General features: G+C 41.0%; 1 non-coding gene across 1 annotated transcript; it reads right to left on the bottom strand.

The window, feature by feature from the left end:
- Nucleotides 1-10,175: 10,175 nt before the first annotated feature.
- On the bottom strand, nucleotides 10,176-10,248 carry TRNAM-CAU (transfer RNA methionine (anticodon CAU)). Its single transcript has one exon. It is a non-coding gene; the product is annotated as a tRNA-Met (tRNA).
- Nucleotides 10,249-12,380: the final 2,132 nt, after the last annotated feature.

Genomic DNA, 12,380 nt, shown 5'->3' with positions numbered 1-12,380 from the left:
TGTCATTGACCTACATCAGAGTCCCTCCTAAGATGTGTTGAAAAAACACATCAAGTGGCCAGCTTCAGAGAACATGGGAGAAAGATCCAACAAGCTTCACAAACAGCATATCCAAAGAGAGATCCCAGAAGTATTAAACTCTGCTGAGGCGAACTTTACTTTCTTCTTCTTTGTCTTTTTCTTGCTTTTTTTCTATTTCTTTTTTCCTTTTTTCTTCTATATTTTTTATCTTTTCTTGTTCTATTTTTTCTCAGTCTTTATTTCTTACGTCTTTTTCATATTCTCATTTTTCTGCTCTTAATCATTTTTATTCGCTTTACACTTTTTTTATATCTCTTCTTTTTTTTTCCCTTTCCTGTTCTTTTTATTGTTGTTGTTGTGGTTTTGATTTTGTTTGGTTTGTCAACACTTGTCCAGCAGCTTGCACTTTTGTGGTTGGGGTGGAGCCTCACAGCCTGCCTCAGGGTCAGTCCCACACATGAATGGCCAACAGCAATTAGGACCCAATTATCAAAGGGGAACCCATATAACCCACACAGGAGACAGTCCTAGAGCACCTAGCTCAGGAGATCAGGCAGATTGTACTTTTGGATCCCATAGGGCACCTACTACATAAGGCAATGCCATGAAAAAGTCATATCAGTTCTATTTTAAACACAGAAATAAATAGACAGACAAAATGGGAAGACAAAGAAACATGCCCCAAGTGAAAAAATAGGAATCTCCAGAAAAAGAGCTAAATGAAGTGCATATACACTGTCTAAAAGATGCCCACTTCAGAACAAAGGATACACACAGACTAAAAGTAAAAGGCTGGAAAGATATTTCATGTAAATGAGAATGGGAAAAAAAAAAGCTTGGCATAGCAATACTTACATCTGACAAAATAGACTTTAAAACGAAGACTATAGTAAGAGACAAAGAAGGACAGTACATAATAATAAAAGGAGCAATCCAACAAGGATATAGATCTACTAAACATTTATGCTTCCAACATGAAAGCACCTAAATATATAAAGCAAACCTTGATGGACATAAAAGGAAAGATTGACAGTAATACAGTCATAGCCTACACATTGACATCAATAGATAGATCAGACAGAAAATCCACAAGGAAATGGTGGCCTTAAATGACACAATAGATCAGATAGATTTTTTCATATATTCAGAATAATTCACCCCAAAGCAGCAGAATAACATTCTTTTCAAGCACACATGGAACATTGTCTAGGACAGACCACATGTAAGAACAACAACAAAAGATCCCAGTAAACTTAAGAAGATTGAAATCATTTCAAGCATCTTCTCTTACTATAATGGAATGAAATTAGATAATCAACCACAAAATAAAAACCAGAAAAATACACCAAGTTAGGGGTCACAAGATGGTTGCAGAATAGGAGGAATGTTCTTATACCTCCCAAAACCAAACTGGAAATAAAACTAAAGAGGAAAATTAGCCCCCTGAAATAAGTAAATAAAGACTACCTGACAAAGAGACTATTAACCAAGGACAGTCAGAAACCAAATAGAGACTGGAAGGAAGGGTGGGGATGTGAAAGGGAATGGCCCCATTCCAATGGGCAGTGGGACAAAGTTATAGCATGCTGTGTGAGCTTCCCCATAAAAAGAGAGAAGCCTGGACTTGGACAATTTCTGGCCAAGATAGAGGCATAGACAGATACACTGCATCTCCCTCCACAACTAAGAAGGAATACAGTTACCTCAAAGCTAGAAATAACCAGAAGTTCCAGAAAATCAAACTGCATAGAAGTCCAACAAACAAAAATATAAAGAAGAAATACTCATCCAGACAGGTAGGAGGGGCGGAGCCAGGGCAGAGAGGACACGGTGTGATGGCGGCAGTGGCAGGCTGGCGAAAGCACAGTTACATGTTTTCAAAAGTCAGGAGGGACACCTGGAGAGCATTCCCAGCTCACATCCCCAGCACCAGGGAAAATCAAGCCTCATTGCTTCTGACTGCAAACCAGTGGGGGTTGGGGCCGAGGCAGAAACTGCTGGTCTCTCAGCAGAGTTTGCTTGTTTAAAGGGCCCCCATGGTCCTAGAACATCTGCAGACCCACCCACTCTGGGAACGACAGCCAGGGCAACAGCTAAAGGGGCTCCAGTCCCATATGAAAGCGGGAGAAGTGCCTGGAAAAGGGGCGAGTGCTGGGCAAGCGGCATTGTTCCCTCTCAGACCCCTCCCCCACATACTGTGCCACAACAGGTTGCCCTATACTGATGAATCCCTAAGGCTCTACCCTTGCAATGTAAAAGGAGTGACAGCTCTGCCTGGGACACAGAGGCAAGCAAACACAGGAGCCTGTCAGGATAGGGAGACAGAGAAGCATGGCCCAAAGGAGGGAGGGGATCTGGGTTCCAGTGGGAGAACTGAGTGAAGAGAAGATAGCCAACCTAATAGACACAGAATGCCAATCACTGGTGATAAAGATGCTCACAGGCTTGACAGATATACTTGAATAAGGCAAATGCATAAGAGAAGAAGTGAAGGCTATGCTAAGTGAAATGAAGGAAAATCCACACAAAACCAATGATGAAGGGAAGAAAACCAGGGTTCAATTCAATGATTTGGAACATAAGGAAGAAAAAAACAGTCAACCAGTACAGAGTGAAGAGACAGGAATTGGAAAAAATGAAGAGAGGCTTGGGAACCTCTGGGACAATGCTAAACATGCCAACATCCGAATCATAGGGATGCCAGAAGAGGAGGAGCAAGAAATTGGGAACTTATGTGAAGAAATAATGGAGGAAAACTTCCCAAATTTTATGAAGGAAATAGACATACAAGTCCAGGAAGCACAGAGAGTCCTGGGCAAGCTGGATCCAGAGGGGACCACACCAAGACACATCATGATTAAAATGCCAAAAGTGAAAGATAAAGAGAGAATCCTAAAGGCAGCAAAAGAGAAACGGAGAGTTGTCTACAAGGTGGTGCCTATAAGACCTTCAGGTGATTTCTCAAAGGACATTTTGCAGACAGGAAGGAACTGGCAAGCAGTATTCAATGTGATGGGAGGCAAGGACCTACAGCCAAGATTGCTCTATACAGCAAAGCTATCATTTGGAATGGAAGGGCAGATGAAGTGCTTCCCAGACAAGGTAAAGCTAAAGGAGTTCATCATCACCAAGTCATTATTATATGAAATGTCAAAGGGACTTACTTAAGAGAAAGAAGATCAAAACTATGAACATTGAAATGATAATAAACTCACAACTATCAATAACTGAATATAAAAAATAAAAAAATCCAACTACGCAAACCAGAATGGGAACAGAATCATAGGTATGGAGATGATTTGGAGGATTGTCAGCTGGGAGGGAGAGGGAGGAGAGATGGGGAAATGGTGCAGGGATTAAGAAGCATAATCATTTGGTACAAAATAGGTGGATAAGTTAAGAATAATATAGGAAAGGGTGAAGCCAAAGAACTTATATGCATGACCCATAGATATGAACTAAGGGGGTGTGGTATTGCTGGAGGGAAGGGGGTATGGGGCAGAGGGGAGCAAAGGGGAAAAAAATTGGGACTACTGTATAATAAATTATACTTAAAAAAAAAAGAAAGACACTCTGATTGTTTCTAATCTATAAGCTATCATGATCCAAATTTTGTTGCCTATCTCACTTTTTCTGTATTTTGCATCTAGTATGACATTTAGTTATAGATTGAGGACATAACATACACCTTTTTCAGTAAAAAAAAAACATTTCACCCAAGAATATGTTTATTGATTTTAGAGAGGAAGTGGGGGAGAGAGAGAGAGAGAGAAACATTGATCTGAGAGAAATATCGATCAGTTGCCTCTTACATGTACTCTGACCAGGGATTGATCCCACAATCCAGGTATGTGACTTGACTGGCAATTGAACCTGCAACACTTTGATGTATGCTCCAACCAACTGAGCCACTGGACCGGGACACTTTTTTAGTTTTCATAATCTGACCATAGGATGGGTTCCTATTTACTATGGCCCATTTATTTTCCATCAGAAGCACTCAGATGTATTATTAATCTGATTCCCAGTAGTTATACAATTGAAGCTGTAATCTTAAGGTTTAATCAGGGCCAAGGTTGTAAGAACACAATGCTGTAAATTACAGTTATGATATAAAATTCTGGAGGCCACACCCTGACCAGTGTACCTTGGTGTGTTGGGTGATGTCCCACAAAGCCAAAGGTTGCTGGTTTGATTCCCAGTCAGGGAATATGTCTACATTGCAAGTTTGGTCCTGTTTGAGGCATGTTCAAGAGGCAACCAATCAATGTTTCTTTCTCACATTGATGTTTCTCTCCTTCTTTTTCTCTAAGGGAATCTGATTTTTTAAAATAAGACTCTCAAGAGATTTTGTTGTACAGTCAGATTTATACATGCATATATATAGTTATCTGTTGCTATGTCACAAATAATGATAAACATAATGATTTAAAACAACACACATTTGCGCTAGCAGAGTGGTGCAGCAGAAGCATGCTGGGCCCATAACCCAGAGGTTGATAGATCGAAACCATCCTTTGCTATCTGTGTTGGTGATTTCGATTAAAACAACACACATTTATTATCTTACCATTTCTAAGTGTAAGGAGTCTGCCTATCTCAACTAGATCTTCTGCTTCAGGGTTCCTTAAAAGGTCTCATGTGAAGGCTAAACTTTTAGAAGGGTTCGCTTTCAAGTTCATGTGGCTGTTGGCAGAATTTAACTGCTCAAGAGCTATTGAACCAAAGACCTGAATTCCTAGCCAAGTGTTGGCTGGACATTCCCCTAAGCTGTTTGCCACATAGGCTTCTTTCTACAACATGGAAGCTTGCTTCATCAAAGAGCACAAGCCAAGAAGGCAATAGAGAAAGTCTGTCAGTAAGACAGAAATCACAATCTTATGAAACTTAATCATGGAATTATATATGCTGTGTTGTATTGGTTAACAGTAAGTCATCATATCCAGCTTACACTCCAGGGGAGGGGATTACACCAGGAGATGAATACCAGGAATTGGGGATCATTGGAAGGCATCTTATAGTCCACCTGCCATACCAGGTTTCAAACAAGGCAAAAATAACCCCATGATCTGAGTTTTGAAGTTAATGAAATAATGCAAGCCAAGTTCTTGGAATTGGTGTCTATAACATGGTAACAATTTAATAGATGTCATTTATTATTATTATTATTATTATCATTATTATTATTATTACAGTAAAATAGTACTGTATTTTCATTGTGTCATGATGAGCATTTTCTTTCTCAGATGATTGTGCTTAGAACAATCATTGGCATATGTGACATTATTTAAAAATGGGTTGTGGGTGCTAAAAGACTAAAATATGATAAAATAAAATTGTGCTAATAGAGTTAAATCAGAATAAAGAGAAAGGAGAATTAGAATATTAAGGTGATATGAGAGGAAAAGAAATCTATGCACCCTATAAAACCCTGGACATCTATTAAAACAGACCTGGCACACACACTAGGTGGTAAATAAATATGAAGTGTTAAAAAATAACTGCCAGCTATTCCAGGGAGGAAGGAAAGGAAAGAGAAGTTACCGAATAACTTAAAGGAAATATATGGGCTGAATTGTATCCCCCGCCCAAGTTAATAAGTTGAAGCTCTAACCCCTAGTACCTCAGAATGTGACTATATTTGAAGATAAGAGGTGATTAAGTTAAAATGAAGCCATTAGGGTGAGCACTAAATCAACTTGACTGGTGTCCTTAGAAGAAGAGGAAATTTGGGCATGCAGAAAAACACCAGGAATGTGAGTGCACAGAGGAAAGACCATGCAAGAACACAGCAGGAAAGTGGCCATCTGCAAGCCAAGGAGGGAGTCCTCAGAAGAAACCAAACTTGCTGACACCTTAATCTTTGACTTGTCACCTCCATAACTGTAAGAAAATAAATTTCTATTGTTCAAGCCACCTAGTCTGTGCTATTTTGTTATGACAGTCCAAGTAAATTAATACAACTACACAGAGAGGTCTCCATTGGTTTCAGATTTTGATTTTTACAACAGATAAAATAATCAAAGTTGTATTTATATAAGGTAAGGATAGTACAGAGGGTTAATGGAAGAAAGACTGGATTGATTCACTGATTGGAAGTTGAAGAAGAGTGTCATTGAGAGAAAACAGATTTGTTTGCCTTTTATTTGTTTCCATCACTTTTACCATGGAGAATGATCATCAACCTAAAATGCATAAACAATTCCATATACTTGAACCAATAGAGGAGAAGAGCAAAATGAGGTTAGAGAGGAAACATAAAGAGAAACCAGATCAGGAGGTTTTTCAGTTTTAGAACATGTTTCTTAAAAGTTTAGGGTATTATTAAAAGTTTTAAATAGACAAGCAACATGATTATACTTGCATTTTAGGAAGATCACTCTGACACACATATGAATGAACTGGAGGGAGAGTATGCAAGGAGGCCAGTCAGGAGTCTCTCTCGAATTCCAGTAATGGGGAACAATGTTAGGTAGAAATATAGAATCTGAAGGACTTGTACACTGATTGGATTAGTGTAATTAAATTAGAAGGCAGAATAGGAAGAGTCCTAATCTTCTAACTGGGAAGACTGGGTTGCTGGAATAACCTAAGAGAATAACCTTAGGAATTAGAGTAGTTGAAGGCATGCAGAATGTGAGGGTTTCACTGTGGGAGTATAGGAGATACAACCAGATACTTCCTGCAAGCCAGTGGGGCTCAGGGGACTCCTCTGGACTGAAGAGGTTGATCTGGGGATAGACAAAGCTATAGCTTGAACAAGGTTATTGGAAAATTCTTCAGAGAAGAAAACCAGCACTGAGGAGGGTGCTCTTGAAATCCTGATAGGTAAACAGAAAGAGGAAGAGGCATTCTCTGAGAAAATTGAGTGGACCCAGTCAGAAAGAGGTAAGAGGACAACCTGGATAGAGTAATGCCTTAACAATTCTGGAGAACAGTGAATTAATCAAGAACTGTCAAATGATGTTGTGTGATATCTTTTACATTGAGTTAAGAGTTTATATTTTGTCATTTCCCACTAAAATACAATAAACCCCATGAGAGCAGGAGCACTTTTCATTGTATACAGTGCTGTGCCCTAGCCTCTGTGTATCAGTTTAAGAAATAACAATAGACTTCCGGCCAAGATGGAGGTGTAGACAGACACACTGCATCTCCCTCCACAACTAAGAAGGAATACAACTACTTCAAAACTGGAAACAACCAGAAGTTCTAGAAAATCAAACTGCATGGAAGTCCAGTATACAAAGATATAAAGAAGAGATACTCATCCAGACATGTAGGAGGGACGGAGAGGACGTGGTGTGATGGTGGCAGCAGCAACGGCAGTAGCAGGCTGACAGAAAGTGCAGTCACACATTTTAAAAAGTTAGGAGGGACACCTGGGGAGTGTTCCCCGCTCCACACTGAACCTTGCAGCTCATGGTCCCAGCACCACAAAAAATCAAGCCTCATTGCTGCTGACTGTAAACCAGTGGGGGTTGGGGTGGAGGCAGAAACTGCCAGTCTCAGCAGAGTCCACTTGTTTAAAGGACCCCCACAGTCCTAGAACATCCGCAGACCCACCCACTCTGGGAACAACGGCCAGGGCAGCAGCTAGAGGGACACCAGTCCAGTGCGGAAGTGGGAGAGGTGCCTGGAAAGGGGGCGAGTGCTGGGCAGGCGGCATTGTTCCCTCTCAGACCCCTCCCCCACATACAGTGCCATAACGTGGTAAGAACATCGCCCTGTACTAACGAATACCTAAGGCTCTGCCCCTTACAACGTAACAGGAGCGACAGCTCTACCTGGGACACGGAGGCAAACAAACACAGGAGCCTGTCAGAATGAGGAGACAGAGAAGTATGGCCCAAAAGGGGGAGAGAACTAAGTGATGAGGATATAGCCAACCTAAAAGATGAGGAGATAGCCAACCTAACAGACACAGAATTCAAAATACTGGTGATAAAGATGCTCACAGGCTTGACAGATATGCTTGAGTACGGCAAATGCATAAGAGAAGAAGTGAAGGCTATGCAAAGTGAAAAGAAGGAAAATCCACACAAAACCAATGGTGAAGGAAAGGAAAATGGGTTTCAAATCAATGATTTGGAACATAAGGAATAAAAAAACAGTTAACCAGTGCAGAGTGAGGAAGCAAGAATTGAGAAAAAAAATGAGGAAAACTTCCCAAATTTTGCTAAGGAGATGAACATACAGGTCCGGGAAGCCTGGAGGGTCTCGGGCGAGCTGGACCCAGAGGGGACCACACTGGGATGCATCATGACTGAGTTGCCAAAGGTGAAAGATAAAGACAGAGTCCTGGGGGCAGCAAGAGAGAGGTGGAGAGTTACCTACAGGGGGGTGCATATAGGACTATTAGCTGATTTCTCAGAGGACATTTTGCAGGCAGGAAGGGACTGGCAAGAAGTATTCAATGTAATGAAAAGCAACCTACAACCAAGATTACTCTATCCAGCAAAGCTATCATTTGGAATGGAAGGTCTGATGAAGTGCTTCCCTGACAAGGTAAAGCTAAAAGAGTTCATCATCACCAAGCCATTATTATATGAAATGTCAAAGGGGCTTACTTAAGAAAAAGAAGATCAAAACTATAAACACTAAAATGACAACAAACTCACAACTACCAACAAATGAATGTAAAAAATAAAAACAAAATCCAACTAAGCAAACCAGAATAGGAACAGAATCATAAGCATGGGGATCGTTTGGAGGGTTATCAGCTGGGAGGGGGGAGGGGGAGAAATGGGGAAATGGGGCAGGGACTAAGACGCATAATCGGTTGGTATAAAATAGACAGGGGGATGTTAAGAATAGTATAGAAAAGGGTGAAGCCAAAGAACTTATATGCATGACCCACGGACATGAACTAAGGGGGGGTGGGATTGCTGGAGTGAAGGTGGGTACTGGGCAGAGGGGAGCAAAGGGGAGAAAAATGGAATCACTGTAACAACGTAATCAATAAAATATACTTAAAAAAAAAAGAAAGAAATAACAACAGGCATCTCAACGGGAACACTTGGTATCCCAGAAATAATAAGTATGGAAAGTAGCTACAAACCTTCTGGGCTGGTGGACCAAAAGGGAAGAAATTGGAACTTCAGAGAAAGGGCATAAAGAGAATGGAGCTTGGCTTCAACTGCCATTATTGGAAGGACACTGACAGGAATAGTAAAAAAAAAAAAAAAGTCCTCTTTCTCCAGCCTTCCAGCCTCCCTCTATTTCTTCTTATTAAGAGATCCTAAGAGAAAACTAATTGACAAAGTTTTGGGAAATGTAATTTGTAGATGTCCAGCCTGTACACCACAGAACGGAGTCTATAAGGGTGGATTTGAAGAAAAAGAATAGATTAATGGAGAGGGAAACATCTTTGAACAGTGCATGACAAATATCAACAAATACCTGTTGACTACTTCCCACGTGATAAAGATATTAAGAGCAGGATATTAAATATCAATTTTGTTCAGTTTTACTTTACTGGAGTGCTTATCCTGACTCTCTAATATCAGTTTTTATTTAATCACTTCTTGCTTCTCCTTTTCCTCCTTTCTACACCTTGTAGTTTGGATGACTTAGACATTCAGTCAACAGTACTGGAAGCAGAAAAAGAGGTCCAATGACATTGAGATAAGCTGAAAATTTTTTCTTTCTTTTTCGTGTAGGATGTCATTAGTGATTTGGTAGTAAGCAACTGCAGAATAATGGCAAAAAATAAACAATCAGTAATTAATAAAAATTACTGCGTGCTATACTAGACTTTCCATATCCCCTGTACACGCCTCCATCCACTCCTCAACCAGTGAATTTCTTGTCGCTGATTTTTTTTTTTATAACAAAGACAATTGTCAAGCATATCTCGAAGGCATATGGAAAATTCTCCTAGTTCTATTTACAATTGCTATTTTAAAAATGAAAACATTCTGGAGTATTTAATTGTTAATGAAAACCACTGTTTTGTAACGTAACATTACATGGTTGAGTTAAACAGCAAATTAAGCACTGGGTTTCATCAAAGCAATTTCCTCGAATTAAAAAAAAAAGTGATAGTGTTCATTTTCGACAGAAAAAGTAGAGAAAGAAGAAAGCTTTTTGTTATGTCCCTTCATTGTTTCATTTCTTTTAGGTTAGAATAACTTAAAAAGGAAAAACGTAGCTGCCCCCTCTGAGGTTCGAACTCAGGACCTTCAGATTATGAGACTGACGCGCTGCCTACTGCGCTAAGGAGGCCCTCCTCATCCAAACTTTCATGGATAGTCTACGAAGATCATTACAAGAAAATTCAATTTAAAATTTCTGAATTATAGTATTTCGAAACAAAGTAGATTTAAAGTATCCAACGTATCCAAACTGATCTAAAGTTATCTAAAAGCGGTGCAGAACAAGGCAAGGACCGACTACCAGCGCGTCCGTTTCCCCGCGGACCTTCTTGCGGAGACATCACGGGCTGAGAGGCAGTTCTGTCGAGTGTGACCAGAGCCTGCGGAGACCCGCCATCTGAAACGCAAACCAGACAGCACTCTCGCTCGCTCGGTCCTCTGAAATGGATGGAGGGTGGGCAGGCGGCCCCGGAATTCTATCCTCTCGCCTCCTTAGCACCGCGAGAGCTCAAACCGAACCGCCGACCTTGCTGACTCCTGAAGTCCGAAGGCTTACTTCCTCAGTGCACAAAATCCACTGGGATTCTCAGTCTGTGTGACCCCTTTTTCCTGTGTTGGTGATACAAGGGGCAGGAGCCTCTTCCTGGCCAGCTGCGGCGTCCCCATTAAGCCTCCACCTGGGAGCGGCGAGAAAGCAAAAAACCGGGGGAGAAGGGAGTAGTTGGGGCTATAGTGTGTGTTGGGGAGAGGAGCGCTGAAGGAAGGGCTATGATTGGTGGAAGGGAAGCTAAAACTAGGAAGAAGAGTGAAATTCAGCTCTGTGAAAACGCAAGCGAGCTAGTTGTGTGGTTGAGTGTTGTGAGTCCCTACGCTAAGACTAGCTGTTTTGAATGTGCAACTTCTAACCCCACTGCTGCCAAACATTTTATATGCTCCACCGTAACCCAGTAGATGTCCCTTTTCTATTCTCATTGTGGACAGTTCTCAGAGGCTCTTCCTTCGGGTAGTTTCTTCAATTCCTACCACCTCTGTTTTCCCAGAGGTCAGAGATAACACCCGTACTCACCGATTCCAAAACGGTCACTGACACAGGATAGACCTTTAATTATTTCAATTAACGAGAAGTTAATGAGCATCTATTGTGTGTACTTGTAATATTTGCTCTCCACTGTATTTTTACCACCCGGAAGTATCCAACATATACCGGACCTTTATTTTAACTCATTCGTGTATTTTAAAAAATTTAGTCAGCGCCTACTATGAGCTAGGTACTTACTTAGGACCCGTAGATACAGTAGTACTTATTACATTATTCAATAAATGATGAACGAATGAATAGCTGCCAATCTCCCTGAATATACTTGGAACTGGAGACAGGTCCTCTCCGACCACTCTTCTCAGCATCCCCGCAGCTTCTCCTTTCACATTTTGAACCCTCATTATGTTGTTTTGAGCTGCGGCGACTCCATGCAAAGGGCCTGGCCTTGCCACTCAACTACCCTTTACATCCCACCGACTAGAGGCTTTCTTGCCCTTCTGCGTGTGCGTCTCTGCGTTATCGCTTGGGCTCCCTCTGTCGGCTCCCTAGCGGTTCGCTCTGCCCTCGCCTCATTTCCTGGGTCTGAGTTTGGAAGTTGCATTGTCCTGGAAGCCTCCCTTAATCTCCCTCTAGAATTACAGTTAAGAACTGAGGATATAGGAGATGAACAAGAGAAAGGAACCCTGCCCTGGTGCCTAGTAGGAAAGACAAAGCCTTAGATAATACATAATGGCCGGAGATGATACAACTTCTGCAAAGAATGAGACTGAACTATAAATGGCATCTTAGATATTGTTACCAGAATAAAGAATGTTACCGAGTAGTACAACAGTACAATGTATAGGACACACTTACAATTGTTCCCAGTGATGTGTCAGAGGAGAGTTTGAGTTGTGTCAGTTTGAACGAGTGGATATTTATTTCATAAGTCAAATACATGAATTCACTAATTTATAAATGAAGTTTTAAAAATAGAAATCTGATAAATACAATAAAGGAGAAATGCAGTGTGCTGTGGAGCAGGCAGCAGGCCTCAGCTCCGCGGTCCTTTCCTCCCATAGGCTTTCCTCATTGAGGTCTGCTTTTAATTGGGTATTCTTACTGGTACACATTGGGTATATTATGTAATCACTCAACCCATCACTTAGCATTTACTATAATTTTTGGAAATTTTTGTGTAATTGTCTGCTTTTTTGTCTTGATGTATCATAAGCTTTGCGAGA

Source organism: Furipterus horrens, unplaced genomic scaffold (genome assembly GCF_987537825.1).
Source record: "Furipterus horrens unplaced genomic scaffold, mFurHor1.1.pri manual_scaffold_6, whole genome shotgun sequence".
In the NCBI taxonomy this organism is placed as follows: domain Eukaryota; kingdom Metazoa; phylum Chordata; class Mammalia; order Chiroptera; family Furipteridae; genus Furipterus; species Furipterus horrens.
This window is presented reverse-complemented; position numbering and strand designations above follow the sequence as displayed.